General features: G+C 37.0%; 1 long non-coding RNA gene and 1 other non-coding gene across 3 annotated transcripts in view; both read left to right on the top strand.

Moving 5' to 3' along the window:
- LOC117018805 (uncharacterized) overlaps positions 1-21,129 on the top strand; it is a 47,336-nt gene that overhangs the window by 18,137 nt on the left and 8,070 nt on the right. For both annotated transcript variants that reach the window (XR_004422325.1, XR_004422326.1), the window contains 3 exons: positions 8,907-9,003; positions 9,303-9,343; positions 10,187-10,342. This is a non-coding gene — a long non-coding RNA (uncharacterized LOC117018805). The remainder of the gene's footprint in view (positions 1-8,906; positions 9,004-9,302; positions 9,344-10,186; positions 10,343-21,129) is intronic.
- On the top strand, positions 9,662-9,728 carry LOC117019035 (small nucleolar RNA SNORD109A). The gene has a single exon (XR_004422419.1). It is a non-coding gene; the product is annotated as a small nucleolar RNA SNORD109A (small nucleolar RNA).

Consider the following 21,129-nt stretch of genomic DNA (forward strand, 5'->3'; position numbering starts at 1 on the left):
GCCAGTTTCAGTCTATGGATAGTAATGCTATCAGCTAGAAATGCCTGGTAAGTTCCCCACAGACGTGTCCCCTTTCTAAACCAGTGTTACGACTGGACTGAGCCTTGTGATTCTTATTAGAGTACAGGATACCCGTTAGAAACTTTGAGGAAAAAAGGGGTTTATTACTTACAGTTCCTGGAGCATAGAAGCTACCCCAGGGGGTACACAGTGACTCCTAGATAAAGGTCATGGGCCTGGGGTTCTGCTTTTATTGGGGTTGAGGCTGGGGGCATAGGCTTTTGCAGGCTCACTCTTCAATGGTGTGTTTAAAACATAAGAGTGAGACTTTAAAACACAGGAAGAGAATAAAAAACAGAAGTGGCCCAAATGATCAGTTATCAAAATCAAGTGAGATCTAAAACAAGGGAGCCTCAGCAAGGGGAGGTGGCCTGGCTCTTTATCTCATCCTGTGGCTGGCACTGAGCTTATTCCAGGTAGTCTCTGTTGAAGTGGATACCCCTTTGAAATGGGTGCCTCAGTAGCAAAATGTTATGTCAGGCACTTGGGTTACAATAAGCAAAACCAGCTGTTGGCTTACACTACAGTTGCTCACGTGTTTGTGGTGATGCTGATATACATATACCGTCTGTGCTACCTGTCCTGTAAGAGTGTCTGGCACGCACATACCACTGAGCTGTGTGTAAGTGCACCAGTGGCGTTCACTCTGACGTGTCACCCAAGGACACACTTCTCAAACCATGTCCTCCTTGTCATGAAGTGGCATATGGCAATGGTGTCTTACGATATTTTGTGTTTCTTTGGTACCAGTTGTCATGTCTCCTCTTTGATCTGTAGTTTTAGTCGAGTCTTACCTCTTTTTTTCTTGGTAAGTCTAAAGGTTTTTCTATTTGGTTATCTTTTATAAAAAAAAATAGCTCTTAGTTTCATTGATCTTTTTGGTCTTTTTGGTCTCTATTTCTGCTTTGATCTTTGTTATTTTATTTTTTCTGTTAACATTGGGCTTAGTTTTTTTTTTTTTAATTAAAGTTTGTTGGGGTGACAATGGTGAGTAAAGTTACATCAGTTTCAGGTGTACAATTTTGTAATACATCTATATATCATATTGTGGTTTGTTTTTATTTTTTGTAGTTACTTGAGATATAAAGTTAGTTTGTTTAAGATCATTTTTTTTTTCCTTCATGCAGGTGTTTATCATAATAAACTTCTTCCTTAGAACTACTTTTACTGCATACCATACATTTTGGTATTTTATCCTTGCATTTTTGTTTGTCTCAAGATGTTTTTTTCTCTTTTGATTCCTTTTACTCATTGGTTGTTTAGGAGCATGTTGTTTAATATTTATATATTTGTAAATTTATTAGTTTTCTTGTAATTGATTTCCAGTTTTATACCATTGTGGTCAGAAAAGATGCTTGATATGATTTCAATCTTAAATTTACTAATACATATTTTGTGGCCCTCTGCTGCTGTTATATCAAATGTTTCCTCTTTCTCTCTCTCTGTCTCTCTCTGTTTCTCTTCCATCTGAAATAATGTGTCGTTTAAGTCCTATGTTTTCTTACTGGTTTTCTGTCTGGGTGATCTGTTGTTGAAATGTTAAATGTGGATACTAAAGTCCCCTGCTATTATTGTATTGCTATGTATTGCACCCTTTAGGTACTTAATATTTTCTTTACATATTTAGGTGCCACTAAGATGAATAGGTACTTACAATTGTCATACCTTCTTGATGAATTGACCCTTTTAACATTATATAATGACCTTTTCTCCAGTCTTTGGTCTAAAGCTCATTTTGTCTGATATAAGTATAGATATCCCTGATTTATTTTGCTTTTCATTTGCATGAAATGTATTTTCTGTCCCTTCACTTTTATTCCATGTGTGTCCTTAAAGTTTAGGTGAGTCTGTTTTAGACAATATATTGTTGGGTGTTGTTTTGTTATCCATTAGGCCACTATGTCTTTTGATTGGAAATATTAGTCCATTTACATTTAAAGTAATTATTCCTAGGTTTGTACTTACTATAGTTATTTGTTAATTTTTGTCTCGTCGTTTTATAATTCCTTTGTTCCTTTCCTCCTCTCTTTCTCTATTCTTTTGTGATTTGATTTTTGTAGTAGTAGTAGTAGTATGCTTTAATTTCTTTCTATTTATATATGTATGTATGTATGTATGTATGTATGTATGTGTTTATTTATTTATTTTGATGTATATGGTGTAGGCTGCTGCTTTGTGGTTAACCTGAGGCTTACATAAAACATATTTTATGTATAACAATCTATTTAAGCCAATAATAACTGCATACCAATGTTCCCTCACCCCAACGTATTATGTTTTGATTTCATGATTTGCCTCTGTTTACATTGTTTTTCCATTAACAAATCATTGTAGTCATAGCTATTTTTAAAATTTTAAAGCTTCATTCTGGAGTTATAAGTGGTTTCTCCATCACTAATACATTAGAATATTCTGAATTTAACTATATATTTACATTTACCAGTGAGTTTTATATTCTCATATATTTTCCTTTTAATAATTGCATTCTTTTGTTTCTGATTGAGAACAACCTTTTACATCTCTTTTAAGGCTGGTCTTTCAAATTTTGTTTCCCCAGAAAACTCTTTAGCTCTTTTAATTCTGAAGAACCCCTTTGCTGGGTAGAGTGTTTTTTGTTGGCAGTCTTTTCCTTCAGCACTTTGAATATGTTATCCTATTTCTTTCTCTCCTGCAAGGTTTCTGCTGAAAATTTGCTGCTGGTTTTAAGGGGATTCCTTTGTATGTAACAAGTTGCTTTCTCTTGCTGCTTTTAAGATTATCTCCAAGTCTTTAACTTTTGACAATTTAATTATAATATGTCTTGGTGTGGGTCTTGTTGGATTCTTCTTCTTTGGGATTTTTCTTGTTTGGTATTCTTTGGTATTCCCGGGTGTGGACATCTCTTTCTTTTCCCACATTAGAGAATTTTTCAGCTATTATTTAATTAAATAAGCTTCCTTCCCACTTCTTTATCTAGGGAAATACTGGTAACTGAGTTTTATTATTTTGGAATGGGCTGGAAGGAGAAGGAGTGAAAGGTGTCTGCCTCCTTCCCTGGTCTCTGGAAAAAAATTACAGCCAGACCTAGGTACCTGCTAAATTAGAAGACTGGCCTGCAGGCAGCAGCTTTTAAAGTTTGCAGATAAATCTCTTTCAGAAAAAGACTGTGAGGAGTTGGGCAATTTTGCCTGTTCCCTCTTTGCTGACTCCCAGGGTGATAGCCTTGGTGAGTGCTTGCATGCCTGTTAAGAATTGCTTTTTTGTTGCTATACTATTCTAAGTTTCATTGACATAAGCTTCATTAGTTTGTAGAGCTAGGGGTTTTGTGAATCCATCTCTGTGGTGGGAGTCTTAAGAATTGAGGTGCTAGATGGGGCGGGCAAGCCCTTTGTTCCTCAGGGAGAAGCTAGAAGTTGGATTCCCCCTGATCATATGGTTCTGTGCTGGGGTGGTATTTGTGGTAAGAGTGTGTCTCCGTCTGTTTACTTTTTACCTGTTTTGGTATAATTTTTAAAATATATATACCTATTTTCTCATTTGTCCAATGTGTGGGAGTCATTCAGCTGGTTTCTGGATCTCATTCAGAGGAAATTCCTCCACGTGTACTGTGTGTTCGTGGGTAGAGGGGAGTTCAGGAGCTTCCTATGTCACAATCTTGGTTGACTCCCAGTTCCTAAAGTTTTGAATTTTTCTTCTCAGTTGAAATTTTTGCCTTTGCTCTAACATCTATTTTTCCAAATTTGAAGTGTTTTCTTCAATAATGTTTTAATCTTCTGAGTTTTCTTAGCCTTGGGTAAGGGGTCACATTTTAATGACAGTAAAAATATTTCTCTCTGTCAAATCTCCTCCTGAGGTGTGGAACCATTATTCTAGGGTTGCATTTCAATCCTGTGCTGACTAAATGCTTTCAATAAGTATTGCTTAACTTTAAAGCAGAACTAAATTAAGAACACATAATTGTGGAAAATCAGAGAAACTTTCATTACCTATGCAAATTTAATTAGTTACAGAAATGTATAAGTTCTTCACTGATTTCTTTTTTTAAAAGATACTTTAGTTTTGAAACTTAAATAAAAATACAATTTCAAAAAACTATATTTTCTTGCATGAATTTCTAATTTTCATTATTTTATATTCTATATCAGTTGAATGATTTTAAACCTTTTTAGACTTATTTTTTAGCCTAGTATATGGTTGGTCTTGGTAAGTGTATCATAGACACTTAAAAAAAGTGTATTTATTCTAAAGTTGTTGGTGATTGTGTTGTATCAATGCCCATTAGGTGACAGTGTTGTTCTTGGGATGGTTGATAGTGTTGTTCTTAACTTCTGTTGTGTCTTGTTCCTTAAATTAAGGAAAGAGTAGAGTTAAAAATCACCCAGTATGATTGTGGATTTGTCTGTTACTCCCTTTGTTTCTGTCAGTTTCATTTCATGTAATTTGAAAATCTGTAATTAGTCACATGAACATTAATGATGGCTACGTCTCCCTTGTAAATGGACCCTCTTATATTATGAAATGTATAATATAAGAGTGTATTACCAGAGATAATACACTATTTTGAAGTTTACTTCATGGTGAAAAGCCGTTGTTTTTCAGTCTAGTTGTGTAGGACACAGCTCCCTGGCTTGTGTGCTGGTATTATGAGCCTTGCGCTCCCCCCCGGCTGGGACAGTCTGTCACCAGTCGTCGGTCGGCAGCTCTCGCCGGCTACCGGCCACTCACGATGGCTGCCGGCCACTCATGCTGGCCACCGGCCATTCACGCTCATGGCACCACACGGTAGCCCACAGCAGCCCACGGCAGCTCACACCGAGCTCCGGTTGCTCACGATGGCTGCGGCCACTCACACTGGCCAATGGCCACTCATGCTCATGGCACCACATGGTAGCCCAGGACAGTACATAGCAGCCCACGGCAGCTCACACCGAGCTCCGGCTGCTCACGGCAGCCCAGCTCCAGGGAGAGCCGTTGTTCCCAATCTAAGTTGTAGGGGGTTCAGCTCACTGGCCCATGTGGGAATCAAACCCGCGACCTCGGCGTTAGCAGCACAGCACTCCAACCACCTGAACCACCAGGTCGGCCCAAAGAACTTTCTTTAGCACCAGGACTACTAGTGATAATTTTTCTCAGCCCTCTTTATTGAGAGGTATTTTTATTAATATAGAATTATGGTGTACCTTTAAAGAGAATACCCCATAGTTGGCTGGTCTTTGTTGGATATAACCATTTCCTTCTAGCTTGTATAGCGAATAGTTGAGATGGAAGTGTTGGCTAGCTAGGAAGGGTGTGACAGATGCTTTAACAAAAGATAGTTATGAAGAACTCTTAGCTAGAAGGTTTGTTTCATCTCTTGCTCTCTGTGCCTCTTTCACAGTTTTGATAAAATGAGCTCCTTTGACAGGGAATCAGTTTTGTTTATAGTCTTGTCTCACCCAGAAAGTCCTACAGAACATAATCATTCCATATTTTTAAGTGGCTAGTTTTGCTTTCATGGTTTTATAATAAAATAATAAGTTAGAGACTGAGTGGATGACTGTTAAAGAGAAAAGGCAATGTAAAAAGATTGGGGTAAATTAATGTTAGAAATATCATTTTGTTTAATTGATAATGCTTCCGTAGTCAAAGCATAGAAATATGGGATATTTTGTGACTTGTGCTGTGTTGTAAAAGTGTGCTGTAAGTTTTCTTAACACAGAATTGATCCAGCTTTTGAAATACCGTGATTTTATTGAAGATAAGTGGGACGTACTCGTAGTCACCTCGCAACCTCTGAATTTGGGGAAGATAGAATTAATCCTCTAGTTGTATCTGTTTGATTTTAATAGCATAGTTTTTCACCTTGGCATGACTTCCACATGTCAACTCACATGACAATCATGCAGGAAAGGGGAGCTGTTACAGGTTTTGTAATGTACACCATCACCAAAACATAGTACTTCCCTTCTATAACCTTATGAGAAGTTTAGAAATAGTATTGCAATGGACATGTAAGGTAAATAAGTTTCTGTGGGAATAGAAGTGCTCAGTTTTGAGAAATTCTTTGATTGGTGGTGTTATGTCTTATGTTAATGATTCTAAAAGTTGGCCCAATTGTACTTTTATCTATCAATTTATTTTTCATAATCTATCTGTATATCTCTACCTATTAACTATCTGTCTATCTAATTATCTATCACCATTTTATCTATCTGTCTGCCTATCTCCTATCTATCTATGTATCCATCCATCCATCCATCCATCCATCCATCCATCCATCTGTCCTGCCCTTAGGTAGAAGAGGCAGAAGGTGACAGTAATGCAGACCCCATGGAGTTACCTTCCATGTGAAAGAACAGTGGTGAACACTCTGCTATCAGAGTGTGCAAGCAGCCAGACACAATGTGTAATTCAATGAGTGTGGCTGTGTTTCAATAAAACTTTATTTACAGTAGAAGGCTGTGAGCTTTAGTTCACCAATCCCTGAACTAGAGCATTGGTTAAACCAGGACCTGAAAAATATCAGATTAACTCAGCCACATGGTAAAAATATCTGGGAATTATTTTCATGAAAATTATTTTAGCTCTTTTGCTAAATCTCATTTGTAAGAGAATAACATAATAACCTAAACAATGTGAAACCAGAACTGCATAAGGGATTGGAGTGCTATGAACCCCCTTCCAGTTATTATTCACAAATATCCTTGAAACTTTAACATATTGCTTCCACATTCCATCTATAAAGTGCCCAAGGAATTAGTGCCCACAATCTTGCCTGCCTTTTTTTTTCCTTCAGCAAAGTTGGAATCAAAATGTATCTTTCAGCTTCCTTGATGGTAGCCAACCTCCTTTGGCAATGACTCCAGTCCATTTTGACGTCATCTAAACAGTTGGAATTGTTTCAACATCTCAGAATAGGATTAGTATATTCCAACGCTACTATTTAACCTAGTTTTTAAAAATGTGAAAGAGTAAACAATATATAAACATGGCCCACCGATACAATCTTCAGTCCAGTTGAACTAGGTTTGCCAAGCTGGCGCTCACTTGTCCATAGTATCTGTAGTGGAGGGTGTAGAGGAGAGAAAGAGAACCTACAACCTGCTAATTTCAGATTAAATTTGGGCTATTTCTTATTTTACAGTCACTTAAAAATGTATATGTATGTTTACTTGAAACTTATGTTACCAATTTAGTGTTAATATTCTGTGAAAGTCCAACTCAAATCAATTAGGAATTCTAAGACGAGCATCCCGTACAAGAGTGGGAAAGCACATACATGAACAAACCCGAAAAGAAAAGTATTATGATGGCCAAAACCATAGAAAATTATGCCCGACTATATCAATCTTTATGATGAAATAAATATATATGGAATAATTATAAATTATGAATCTGTAATGAAATAATTAAATGTGTGTGTATACACACATAGACACACACAATGAAACAAATGAACAATTGCTTGTCCTTTTTTCACCTATCAGATTAACGGGTACATTTGTTAATAAAATGTGGAGACTTTGAGACTCCTGGCATGTTACAATCTTTCCAGAAGACAGTGGAAAATATGTGTTCAATGGAAATTAGCACATTTTGACTTAACAATTTTATTTTTAGAAATTTACCTATGGGATGTAATAGGTCGTGTTCAAAGATGATATAAACTCAAGGGTACTCATTGCAGCCTTAGTTATTATTGTAAAATTGTAAGTCACCTGTTCATCAGGTCACAATGATTGGGAAAATAGTGATGGTACATTTCTCCAAGTGCATCATGTTCAGTTATATGTGGTAATGTGTGTTCAAGTTAATTGATATGAAAATCCAGGGTTTTCAAAAGTTCATTTTCTCACCAGTTATGAGTACTAACTGTTTGAGGCATTGATTTTGTATTTCACTCATGTAAAATGATATGTGTATGTGCTTGTTTTGATATGGTCAATAAACTAATTTTATAGGAAGACTATTCAAAGAATGCTGGTAGTGAGTTCTGGTCATTATTTTAGCGTTTCATTTGTGTGCATGTGTGTGTGTGTTGTATATAGTTTCAAACATATGTATTACAATTTTACATATGAGTTCTTAGTATATGTACTATATGCTAAGATAAATACTATTTCATAGATTACCTCCTTTAAATCTTGTAATAACCATACAGAGTAGGGTGTTTAGTTTGCTGAGTTTGAGGCTGAGTGCAATTCATCCCACTGTTGACAACTTAAACAAACAAAAACCACAACTCTATAGTCCCACAGGCTTTAAAAGGTAGTAATTAAAAATACTTATATTTTGCTAAATCCTTTGAGCAAGACCATGTTTGGAGGAAGAATGCGCGTTTCTGAGGCATATCCATTCTTGCTTTGTCCTTAGAGTGGGAACCATGAGAATTCTCAAGTGAAAATCCTCAGGCTAAAAAGTGTAAGTCTTTAGACATAACTTACACAGGTGAAACCAATGAACAGGGCATTGGTTTGTGGAAAATCCCATGGTCTAAACCTACAAAGAATGACCTCTAGAAACACATGATGCCACAGCTTAGGAGATGGCATTGTTCCTCAGTAGAAGCCATTTCACAGAGCACAGGGATGACATGGGGACACAGACCAAAGTCCAGGAGAAATGGCCAAAAGAGGGATATCATATCACTAGATGGACAAAACCAACTTTGGAATAGACCTGGTGACAGGCAAAATCAAGGCAAATGCCACAGATGGCAGGGAAAAGGCCAATGAGGACCTCAGAGTGAAGAAGCAGTCCCCGTCTGATATACATTTAAACGTCAGAATTTTGTGTCTAATGTATTCTTAACACTTTGACCGCTGCAGTGAAATACCAAATGTGCTGTTACTGTTCTAACTTTTCCTTTTCATCTCTGGTATTTTGAGGGGAATTGGACTGTCTGAGATACCGCCCTGGGGTCTGGAATGTTGAGGACACTGAAGGAAGAAGATAACCACAGAAGGAGAAAGCAGGCACCGACCGGTAAGGCTGCATCTGTCACAGGCTCACCATGGCGCTCATTTGCATAGCATGAAGGATTATTGTAGAAAGGATTATTGACTATTGCAGAGTGAAGAATTCAGAGGGGAAGTCAGTGAAGCAGTGACATGACAAGGGTGATACATGGACCCAGCAACTATGATTTGTGTGGCAAGGACGGGATGTGTGGGGATGCCTGTTTGATAAATGATTACGACAGAACCAATTAGTGTCCTGCATTTTTCAATGCGTTTCATGTGTTTTCTGATCTGACTTATACTCTTTGTGATCCTTTGCTGCAGGTGAAAGGCTAGGACACGTTATCATACTTCAGGAAAGAGAGGTGAGCAGCTACGTTGGTGCTTTTGAAGTGACTTGTGTGCGTTGTGGCCAGTGATGTCAGTTCTTGAAGGTCTGTAGGCTCATTCTTCAGAGGCTCGCAGGAGAATATTTTCACGATAGTTCCCCATAGGTGTACCTACTTTGTCAAAAGAGTCTTTGTTACTGTTTACTTCCTTTAGTAAATAGAAATCCCATTTTGAAATCTGCTTTTAGAATGGCCACCGCACATGGACTGTCCTTTATTCGCAGCGCAGTAGACAAGCGTGCACACAACAGGCCTGGCTGTGGCAAGGCTTATTTGTCGGGCGGGTGCCCGTCTGGATCAATGATGAGCACAATTGTCTGAGGACGCTGAGGGACTCATTCCAGATGTCAATCTGAGGTCCAGATGAGTAGCCCAACAGGACAAATAAGGCTCCCAGAGCCCGGCTCTATGGAGTGACCATCAGTGACCACCCCATCCTGCTGTGACCAGGCCTTGGCTTTCTGTTGAGCGAGGCATTGGTGCCCTGTCTCTGAGGCCATGTGCAACTTTGGATATGCTGGTGACCCAAGGCTGGCTTCATTTTGCCACTTTGAACAGAGGCTGGTAGCTAGATACTTGTGCATGGGAATGTTCTGGAGTAACGAATGAGGAAGCAAAAAAAGATTGAGTTGGGAAGGTTTCCAGCAACTGTGATATGTCTGGAAAGTCTCATTAGTGTTGAGCTGAAAGAAGGAACACGGCGTGCCTGTGGTACATGTTAACAATGGAGTCAATTCTAGCGCGTTCTTGTTTTTACAGTTGGGTATTTTCTGAGACTATCTTTGCTTCTCATTATGTCATGTTTTTCTGAGGTAGAAGGGCAGGAGCATGGTCCTCCACTTCAGGGAAAAAGATGAGTAGCAACATCAGGATCCTTGGAAATCCACGTCCCGCGCTCCGTGCCACATCCAGGTCTCTGTGTTCATCTTTTCAGTGGCTTACTGGAGAATAGCTTCATGATGTGTCCCTTTTGTGGTGAGTGTCTCCACCCTGGTTCCTGAATTTTAAGTTTTATTTCACATGAGTTTTGGGTAGACTGACAAATGTAGAAATTGGGGAAATTGTTGATTTTTTTTTTATATAGTTTCATATTGCAATGAAATATCCCTTTGTGAAAATAAGCCATGTCTGGGAGTTTCCTTAACAAAGGATTATGGTTTCAGAATGATGATGCCTGATTAAGACCCTCATATTCAGATCGTCTTGGATCATTATGGCTCCTCTTTGCATCACTGAGAATTGACTTTAGTTTTTTCTGATGTGGAACATTATTTGTTAAAGTTTGTGAAATCTTCTTAAGGTCATGAAGATTTTAAATGATAATGAATCACAAAGCACTTCATTTTTTTCTGAAAAACAGACCAAAAAAATGTTCATTTTTTTTTCGTACTGTGTTGGCCTCACAAAGAACATTAGTTTGGGTTAATCCAGCACAGAGGTGATGAAATTTCACATAGTAAATCATTAATCATTTTTGTTGTTAAAATTGAAACATCCACCAGTGAAAAAAATAGTCTGTATATTCTTTGGCATTATTATGGAGAAGATTTTGTGTTACCCGAGGCTTGGTGTTTAATATTTTTAGGAATAGATAAACTCAGTTTTCCTCCTGACAGAGTTCTTCTCACAAACTTTACTCATGTCAATCAATAACAGTTCCTTTATCCCTACAGTTTTGTCTGTTGAGAATGTTATATAAATGAAATCATACATTATCTTACTTTGGAGGCTGTTTCAATCAGCCTAATTCTCTAGGGATCCACTGAGGTCATAGCTTGTATCAGTGACTTACTTTTGATTGCTGATTAATAGTCCATTCTGTGGGTGCACCACCATTTATTCATCCATTTTTTCTTTGAATGGCATTTGCATTGTTTCCAGTTTGAGGCTATTACAAACAGAGCTGGTATGAACCATCCCCTGTAGTTTTCTGTGTGAACCTAAGTTTTCTCTAGAGTGGACATCAGCAAGTTTCCTTGAACTGTTGGGTCCACCGCCTTTGAGATCTCTGGGTCATAGTCTGTCAAACTGCTTATCTCTGCCACTGTAGCCCAAATGAATGAACGTGGCGGTGTTCCCATGAAGGGTTCCTTATGCAGGTGATGGCCCGCCACTGGACGGATCTGGCTACCCTTGCTATAGAGTAAATTACTCAGGGATGGGTTGGTTCTATTGCGTGGTGACTTTGTGTTTAAGTTCAAAGAAATGGCCGAATTATTTCCCTGAATCTTAGAACCCTTTGACATTCCTTCCAGGAAGGAGTGGCGATCCCGTTGATGGTATCGTCAGTATGTTTGATTTGAGCAATTCTAGTAAGTGTGTGCGTTAACCTAACGACTGATGATGCTGACATCCTGTCTAGAGCTTATTTATTACCCATAGATCTTCTTTGATGAAGTTTCTATTTGCGTCTTTTGCCCTTTTTCTATTAGAATGGTTGTTGTCTTATGTTGAATTTAGAGTTCTTCATATACCATGTTCATAAGCCATGGACAAACGTCCTTTATGTTGGATGTGTGGCTTCTTTTCATGCTCTGTGGCTTGTCATTTGATCCTCTACACACCGTATTTCTTACAGCAAAAGTTTATAATTTTGATGAGATCCCACTTACCATGTTTTTAATCCATCATACTCTTGGTTGCATGTTTTACAGCTGTTCAGCTAACTCTTGGTAATATTCTTCTTTATGATTTTCCTATAGTTTAATGTTTCATTAAGATCTATAATTTAGTCCTATATTCATTTTGAGTTTACTTTTGTGTATGGTGTAAATATTAGGTTGGGGTTCATTTGTTTTTGCAATGGTATGACCAGTTGTTCCAATACCATTGAATTGTTTTCTTGTCTTTGTGAAAAACTAAATGCACCTTTTTTTGTGGATCTGTGTCTGGACTTTATTCTGTCTAATTCAGTTACATGCCTATCCTTTTACCTGGTTTTACACTGTCTTGATTACTGTGTTTATGATAGATTTAAAACAGGTAGTGTGATTCCTCCAGCTTCATTCTTCTTTATCAAAAATGCATTGTTATTCCTTAGCCATTCTTTATATATTTCAGAGTCAGCTTATTTCTACAAAAAAATCCTGCTCTAATCTTGACTGCTATTGCATTAGGTCTTTCCAGTCTTCGAGACTATAAACATGATATTTATTTCCATTTATTTAGGTCATCTTTGGTTTCTTTCATTAACATTGTTAGAGTTTTCAGTATATAGATAATCTACACATTTTGTTAGATTCATAGCCCTCAAAAATTTAGATTTCCAGTTGGACATTGCCAGTATACATAAATACTGTTGATTTCGGGTTGATATATATTTATTTATCACAGTTTATTCTTCAATAGCTTACAACTTTAGATTAAATGAAGAAATCTCACTCCGTCTGTCCTCCTTCCTTTATGAATTATTGTCTTATGGGTCCCCCTACAAACTTTGTGAACTACGTCAAACAATGATAGAATTATGCTTTCAGTAATAAAACACTGAAAAAGTCAAAAAGGGAAGTATATGTATCATATTTACCTAGATATTTCCTCTTCGTTCCTCTTCTTTCCGGACTGTCCACATTTTTTTCGGTCACCATTTCTCTTTTGTCTGAAGAACTTTCTTTAGCAACTTATTTAGATCATGTCTGTTGGCAGAAAATGGTTTCTTCGTTTTCTTTCAGCTGAGAATGTCTTTATTTCACCCACATTCCTGAAGGACGTTTTCTCCAAATATAAAATTTGGTTTGACGGTTGTTTTATCTCTGCTTTTGAAAATTATTTTGCTACTTCCTCTTGGCATCCATACTTTTGGAGGAGAGAGGTGTGTGACCACAGCAGCCATGGAGAGGAGAGAAGTACGCCATTGCCTGTTTGAGTGCAGAGCTGGGCTGGTTGTCACACACCATCTGGTCGGGAAGGGGCTTGTCGCTGTCTCAGTATTCAGGGTGTGGATGGAAAACCCAGCTCTGCCCACAGTCTCTGCTGGTGTAGTCCCTCGTGAGCGTGGGGAGGGGTCCTCTGGCCTTTACTCACAGTAGGGCATGTGTAATAATCAGGCCTCTTTCCTACAGGGCTGCCCATTGCCCAGACCTTAGACTAGAGAGGTGACACTTTTTCTCTGGGCTTTTTTTGTCTTTACTGGCATTTCCAGGTTGTGGGCTGCTCTAGCTATCAGGCTAGATGATATAACAGGGCTTAACACATGCACTTCAGGGTTGTTCTTTATGTTCCCCAGCCCTAGTCAGTCTGCCTTCTCGCCTCAACCTTTCAGGATTTATCAGTTGCTTTATATATTTTTTCTAGGGTTTTTAGTTATAATTAGAGGGAGGAATAAGATGTAGTGTACTAACTTCATCTTGTCCAGAACTAGAATTCCTTCCCCAAATTTTAATAGTTCTTAATTTATCTTTTTGTATTCATTTGTATTCACCTACACCCTAAAAAAGATATAGTTTCTAATTACTTATAGGAATAATTGCAATTTGCTGTGATTTATTAACAACAAGGAAATGTATAAAATAAAAATTATTTTCCTCTACTTTCCTGTCTAGTTTCCCAGAAGGAAAATTGTTTATGTCTTGCTAGACTAGACTCCTCTAAGTAAATCATTTAGGCTGATACAGATTGTATCTTTGAACAGACATACACACACACTTTCAAATAGTTGAAACTTTGATAGAGGATTTGATTTGCAATTTCATATTTCCTAGAATAATATACTTGAAAAAATATCTCCAAGTCCATATTAATAGGTCAGAATTAGTGTCATTAAACAATCAGAATATAGTACCATTATCAGTGCCTTGAAAATGTACAGTTTATTTTAGGAATATCTGTCTTAGTCGAATTTTCTGTTACAAACAAGATTCTTCTGCTAACTCCACATCAGCGTATGTCCACATACTGCAAATTGAGTGAAGTTCTCTCCTGGAACGAGCAAGACTTGATTCAAATATTTCTCATTTCGTTTTATTTATTTATTTAATCATTTTTGTATCTGTTCATTTATTTTACTTTTGGCTGAATAGTGAGCTTTTTTTATTAGTTTCAGGTGTACAAAGCAGCATAACAGTTAGACATTTACACCCCTCACAAAATGATAACCTCCCGACCCCAATCTACTACCCCTCTGACATCGTATGTAGCTGTTACTATACCACTGACTATATTCCCTATGTTGTACTTTACAACCTGTGACTTTATATACAAAAAGTGCCCCAAAAATGTATGCACATTTTAAGAAAGGAAAAAAAAACTGTATTAAAATTGTAATACAATGAACGATGCTAGCATTCATTTGATTAATACCATCTTTGGAGTGAACGTCACACTACACATTGCTACCATAATTTAATTCAAATTTGAAAAGTAATATATAGATAACATCTCTTAAAATGTATATACATTTTTTGGCACCCCTGGTATATCTATATGTATATAACTATATATCTATATCATCTATAATCTATCTCTATCTCTAAAATTATAGTTGACATTCAATATTATTCTGCTTCAGCTTCAGGTGTACAGCACAGTGGTCAGGTATCTACACCGTGTATGACGTGATCCCCCTGATAAGTCCAGTGCCCATCTGGCACCTCACGTGATCTTTACAACATTAATGGTTATATTCCCCATGTTGTATTTCACTTTCTCGTGACTATTGTGTGACTACCAGTTTGTACTTTCTAATCTCTTCACCTTCTCCCCTCATCTCCACCCCCTCCCATTTGATAAGGAGAAATAGCCTTGCCCTGACATTTTCCCAGACTACCATGTTAACACTTACATCGTATTTTGGAATGCTGATGTAACACAATCTCCTTTTCATTATGAAGGAGAGCATCACCTAATAATTTTGGGCATGCTGACATCTTTAAATACTTTACTTTCCAAATATCTTGTTGAATAATACATATTTAAATATTATGTTAAATAAAATTGAATTAATTAACTTTAATTTAAATATTAAATATGCAAATCCATAACTTTTCTAAAAATAGAACACATGTACGCTTTCAATCTATATACTATTTCTTTTGGCAATGAGAGGGAACCCTGAATTACCCTAGCATTTTTATCTGGAGTCAGCAGTGTGGTAAGCAGTATTGTACCCTTGCCAATTATTTCTGGATCCTCTATTTTAATAAATAATAATATTTGCCATTGAACTTCAAATGTTCTGCTCTAATTATGGTTATGTATGAGTTTCTCTTGATTTTTGTGTCTTTTTCAATCAGAATTGATGAGATTCCATCTTCAGATCTAGTATATAAGCATTTATCAAAGGCGTGTGTGGTACTAACTTTGAAACATCATGAGTAACAGACAGATTAAATGTGAACAAAAAGTAACGTACAGGTGGCAGACAGTGGCAGAAGATACATGGAGTATGATGGATGTGTGACTATTTTTTGAGATATTTTTGGTTTTAGTAAGCAGAACTGAGAGGATCTTGGAAAAACAGCAAAACCTACAAATTGTTGTCTTGACCCATTTTTTATCTGGATACATAGCATCTGGAGAAAATTATGCTTTGTGGAGAAATAGGGAGATTTGAGTTTCATTTAAATATCAAAAGGCAGGAATGTTTTAAGATGAAGCAGGACTTTTTTTGTTTTTTAAAGATTTTATTGGGGAAGAGGAACAGGACTTTATTGGGGAACAGCGTGTATGTCCAGGGCTTTTATTTTCCAAGTCAAGTTGTTGTCCCTTCAATCTTAGTTGTGGAGGGTGCCGTTCAGCTTCAAGTTGTTGTCCTTTCAGTCTTAGTTGTGTCGGGCGCAGCTCAGCTCCAGGTCCAGTTGCCGTTGTTAGTTGCAGGGGGCGCAGCCCACCATCCCTTGCAGGAGTCAAACCGGCAACCTTGTGGTTGAGAGGAAGCGCGCTCCAACCAACTGAGCCATCCAGGAGCTCATTGGCAGCTCCGCTGAAGGTGCCGTGTTCAATCTTAGTTGCAGGGGTCGCTGCCCACCATCCCTTGCGGGACTCGAGGAAACGAACTGGCAACTTTGTGGTTGAGAGGACGCACTCCAACCAACTGAGCCATCCAGGAGCTCATTGGCAGCTCAGCTCAAGGTGCCGTGTTCAATCTTAGTTGCTGGGGGCGGAGCCCACCATCCCTTGCAGGACTCGAGTAGTTGAATTGGCAACCTTGTGGTTGAGAGCCCACTGGCCCATGTGGGAATCGAACCGACAGCCTTTGGAGTTAGGAGCTTAGAGCTCTAACCGCCTGAGCCACCGGGCGGGCCCTGAAGCAGGACTTTTTAAAGCTGTATGGAAATATAATTCACAAATCATAAAGTTTACCCATTAAGAGTATACAACTCAATTCTTTTTAGTATTCACGAAGTATGTGGTCATCACCCCAATCTAAGTTTTTGAACTCTTCCACCCACAGAAACTCTGTACCTATTACCAGTTGCTATATCTTTCTTTAGCTGAAATACCCTGGCTACAGAACCCAGTACGAATTTCTACACAAGCAGTGAGATTGAATATCCTTGTCTTGTTCCAATATTAGGGGTGGAAGTATCCAGTCTTTTGCATTAAGTGTGATGTTAGCTGTGGGTTTTTCTTAGACACAGAGATTCCTCCTATTCTTAGTATGCTGAGAGGAAGGGGTGATGGATTTTGACAAACACTTTGTGTCTATTAAGAAGGTCTTGGAGTTCTCATCCTTAATGTTACTTAAAAGCATGTATTACATTGATATTTGTATGTCAAACCAGTCTTCCTTTCCTGGAGTAAGTCCTACATATTTGGTCATGGTGCATCATTTTTTTTTTAATATGCCACTGGATTTGGTTTATTGTATGTTGCTAAAGATGTCTGTTCTGTATTTATAATGAACACTGATGTGTGATTTCTTTTCTTATGATGCCCTTGTCTGGCTTCGGGGTCAAGGTTATATTGGCGTCATAGTATGAGTTAGGAAGTGTTTGCTTCTCCAGTATTTTTTGGAAGAGTTTGAGAAGTACTGGCATTAATGCTTCCTTAAACATTTGGTTAAACTCACCAGTGAAGTTAGATGTTCCTGGCTTTTTGTGCTGGAAGTCTTTCTGTCTTTCTTTTTTTTTCCCTGATTCCAGTCCATTTACTTTATATCCATTTGTCATAGTCAATTCAGGCTGTGTTATAAGAGGATGCCACAGACTCGGTAGCTCATAAATGACAGAAATTGATATCTCCCAGTTTTAGAGGCTGGAGCATGGTTGGGATCAGGGTGTGAGCATAGTGAGGGCCATCCTCTGGGTTATAGACCTCTTGAATCATTGCATGATGGAAGGAGCGAGAAAGTTCTGGGTGGAGGGGGTTATAAGAAACAAATCCCATTCACAAGGTCTCTACCCTCATGGTCTAACACCTCCGCAAAGCCTCCCTACTAACACCTTCACATTAGGGGTTAGGATTACAACACACAAGGTCTAACAATTAAGTTCACGAACTAGTTGCAACAATCTTGCTAACCTTTTTTGATATCAGAGGGATTATTCATTATGAATTTGTACCATCTGGACAAACAGTTAACCAAGTTTACCATTTGGAAGTGCTGAAAATGCTGTGTGAAAAAGTTAGACGACCTGAACTTTTTACCAACAATTCATGTACCAGCTCTCAGGGCACTGTCTGTGAGGGAGTTTTTAGCCAGTAAACAAATAACTGTATTAGAACACCCCCCCTACTCACCTGATCTGGCCCCCAATGACTTCTTTCTTTACACGAAGATAAAGGAACATTGAAAGGAAGATATTTTGATGACATTCGGGACATCAAGTGTAATATAATGACAGCTCTGATGGCCATTCCAGAAAAGAGTTCCAAAACTGCTTTGAAAGGTGGACTAGGCATTGGCATCAGTACATAGTTTCCCAAGGGGAGTACTTCAAAAGCGACCGTAGTGATATTCAGCCGTGAGGTACGTAACCCTTTTTCTAGGATGAGTTTGTGAACTTAGTTGTCTGACCTCGTATGAATGTTGTGGGGATACAAACATTCAGACCATAGCAAGGTCTAATCTCATTTTCTGTTTTTTCCTGCATTTTTTGGTAGTGTGTGTTTGTGTTTGGAATTGGTTCACTTCATCTAGGTTGTTTAATTTTTTGGCATACACATGTTCATAGTGTAGTTTAAGACCCTTTCATTTCTTTGAAGTCAGTAGTAATGTCCTGTGTTCATTTGTGATTTTAGTAAATTGAGTCTTCTTGCTTTTTCTCTGGTCAGTCTGGTTAAAGCTTTGTGAATTTTGTTGAATTTTTGAAAGAATCAGAGTATTTGTTTTCACTGACTTTACTATTTTTTCATTTGGTTATTTCGATCTTTAATCTTTATTATCTTTTGCACTATTTTTTATTTTCTTTTCTTGATTGGCGTTTGGTTGCTCTACTTTTTCTGGTTTCTTAAGGTGGAAAGTTAAGTTACTGATTTGCAATCATGTTTCATTTTTGATGTAGGTGTTAATAACTATAAAATTTCCCCAGATTACTGCTTTTGGCATCCCATAAGTTTTAGAATGTTGTGTTTTCATTTTCATTCATCTCAAAAATGTAATAATTTGCCTTGAGATTTCTTATTTGATTTATTGTTTATTAGGAGTGTTTTAAAATTTCCACATGTGTGAATTTTCTAAATCTTCCTATGTTACTGATTTCTAATTTAATTCTTCTATGGTCAGTGAACATATGTTGTATTATTTCAATGTTTTAAAATTTATTTAGATTTATTTTGGTGTTATACCTGGTCCATTCTGGAGAATGTTCCATGTGCACTTGAGAAAAATGTGTATTCTACTGCTTTAAGGTAGGGAGTTCTGCATATGTCTGTTAGGTGTAGTTTGTTTATAGTGTTGTTTGAGTCCTTTATTTCCTTAATAACCTTCTTTTTAGTTCTATTCATTATTGAATGTGGGATATTGAAATATCTAGATATTATTGTAGAATTGTCTATTTTTCCCTTCAATTTTGTACAGCTCTGCTTCAAATTCTCTGAGACTCTGTTGTAGGTGTGCATATATTTATAATGGCCGTATCTTGTTAATGAATTTACCCTTTTGTTAATGTATAATTTACTCTTGTGACCATTTTTGTTTGAAGACTGTCTGATATTAGATTAGTCATTCCAACTATCTTTTGGTTACTTTCTGCATGAAATATATATTTCCCGTGCTTTTACTTTCAACCAATTTGTGTCTTTGAATCTAAAGTGTCTCTTGTAGATAACATATAGTTGGATCATGCTTTTCAATCCATTTGGCCAATCTTTGCCTTTTACTTATGAATTTTAAACCATTTACATTTAATGTAAATTATTGATAAAGAAGGACTTCTGCCATTTTGCTGTTCCTTTTCTCTATGGGTCTTGTATATTTTTTGATCTTTACTTCTGCCATAATTGTGTGTGTGTGTGTGTGTGTGTGTGTGTGTGTGTTAAATAGATGGTATTGAGTATACCATTTTTAATTGCTTCATTTCCTTGTTTTTTTTTACTATATATTTTTGAGTTATTTTCTAGTGGTCACCCTAGGGATAACAATTAACATCTTAATTTATAACAACCTAGATTAATACCAGTTTAATCTCAATAGTAGATAAAATTTTTCCTTCCAATTGTTCCATTTCCCCTTTATGTTGTCATTGTCACAAATCATGCTTTTATACATATGTACTCATGAACATAGACTTATTTATGCAGTTATTTTAAAATATGATAGGAAAAAAAGAGAAGTGACAAATATACATTAATACTGACTTTTATATTTGTCTATGTATACCTTTACTAGTATTATTTATTTCTTGATGTGAATTCAAGTTACTGTGTGTCATTCATTTCTTTCAGCTTGAAGGACTCCTTTTGGCATTTATTGTAGGGCAAGTCTACTGTCAAAGATCATTTTCAGTTTCTGTTAATCTAGAAATGTGTTAATTTCACCTCAATTTTTGTATGGAATATTTATGAAATAAACAATTACTGGTTGAATGTCTCTCTTTCAGCACTTTTTGGTGTATCATCCTTCTGCCATATGGTCTCCATTTTTTTGATAAGAAATTAGTTGTTGGTCTTATTGAGGATCACTTGTCTGTCACGAGTCACTTCTTTGTTATTGCTTTCATAGTTCTCTTTGTCTTTCAAAAATTCCATTATGATATGGATGATTTTTAGTTTATCCTGCATGGAATTCACTGTATTGCTTATATAGATAGATTACCATTTTTATTTGGGAAGTTTTGGGCATTACTGTTTGAAATACTGCTTTCTGTTCTTTCTCACATCATCGTGACACTAATGCTCATGTTGGTACACTTGATTGTATCCTCACAAGACTTTAAGGCTATGTTCATTAATTTTTTTTTCTGTTCTTTTAACTGGATAATTTCAATTGACATATCTTCAAGTTTATTTTTTGTTGTCAGCTCAAATTTGCTGTTACACCATTCTAGTAAATTGTTTTGTTGTTGTTGTTGTTCTTGTGCCATAATATGACAACTATAGAAATCAGACCATTACCCCTCCCTGGATTTGTTGTTGCTTCTTGTTGTAGAAGTTTGTTGTATTATGTGACCACTAAACATTCTGTTCCATTACATTAGTGGTCAACTAATAATTTGACATGAAATTTCCTTTAAAAGCTTGAAAACATAAGATCTTCCTGTCTTTGCAGAAAGTCTCTCTGTATATGTTGGGATATGCATTTAACACTCAGCCAGACATTTTAAGCTTTCCCTTAGCCTCAGTTTTTGCTTCCCCAAAACCTCAAGTTCACCTATAGGCTTTCT

This window comes from Rhinolophus ferrumequinum, chromosome 28, assembly GCF_004115265.2.
Source record: "Rhinolophus ferrumequinum isolate MPI-CBG mRhiFer1 chromosome 28, mRhiFer1_v1.p, whole genome shotgun sequence".
Lineage (NCBI taxonomy): Eukaryota > Metazoa > Chordata > Mammalia > Chiroptera > Rhinolophidae > Rhinolophus > Rhinolophus ferrumequinum.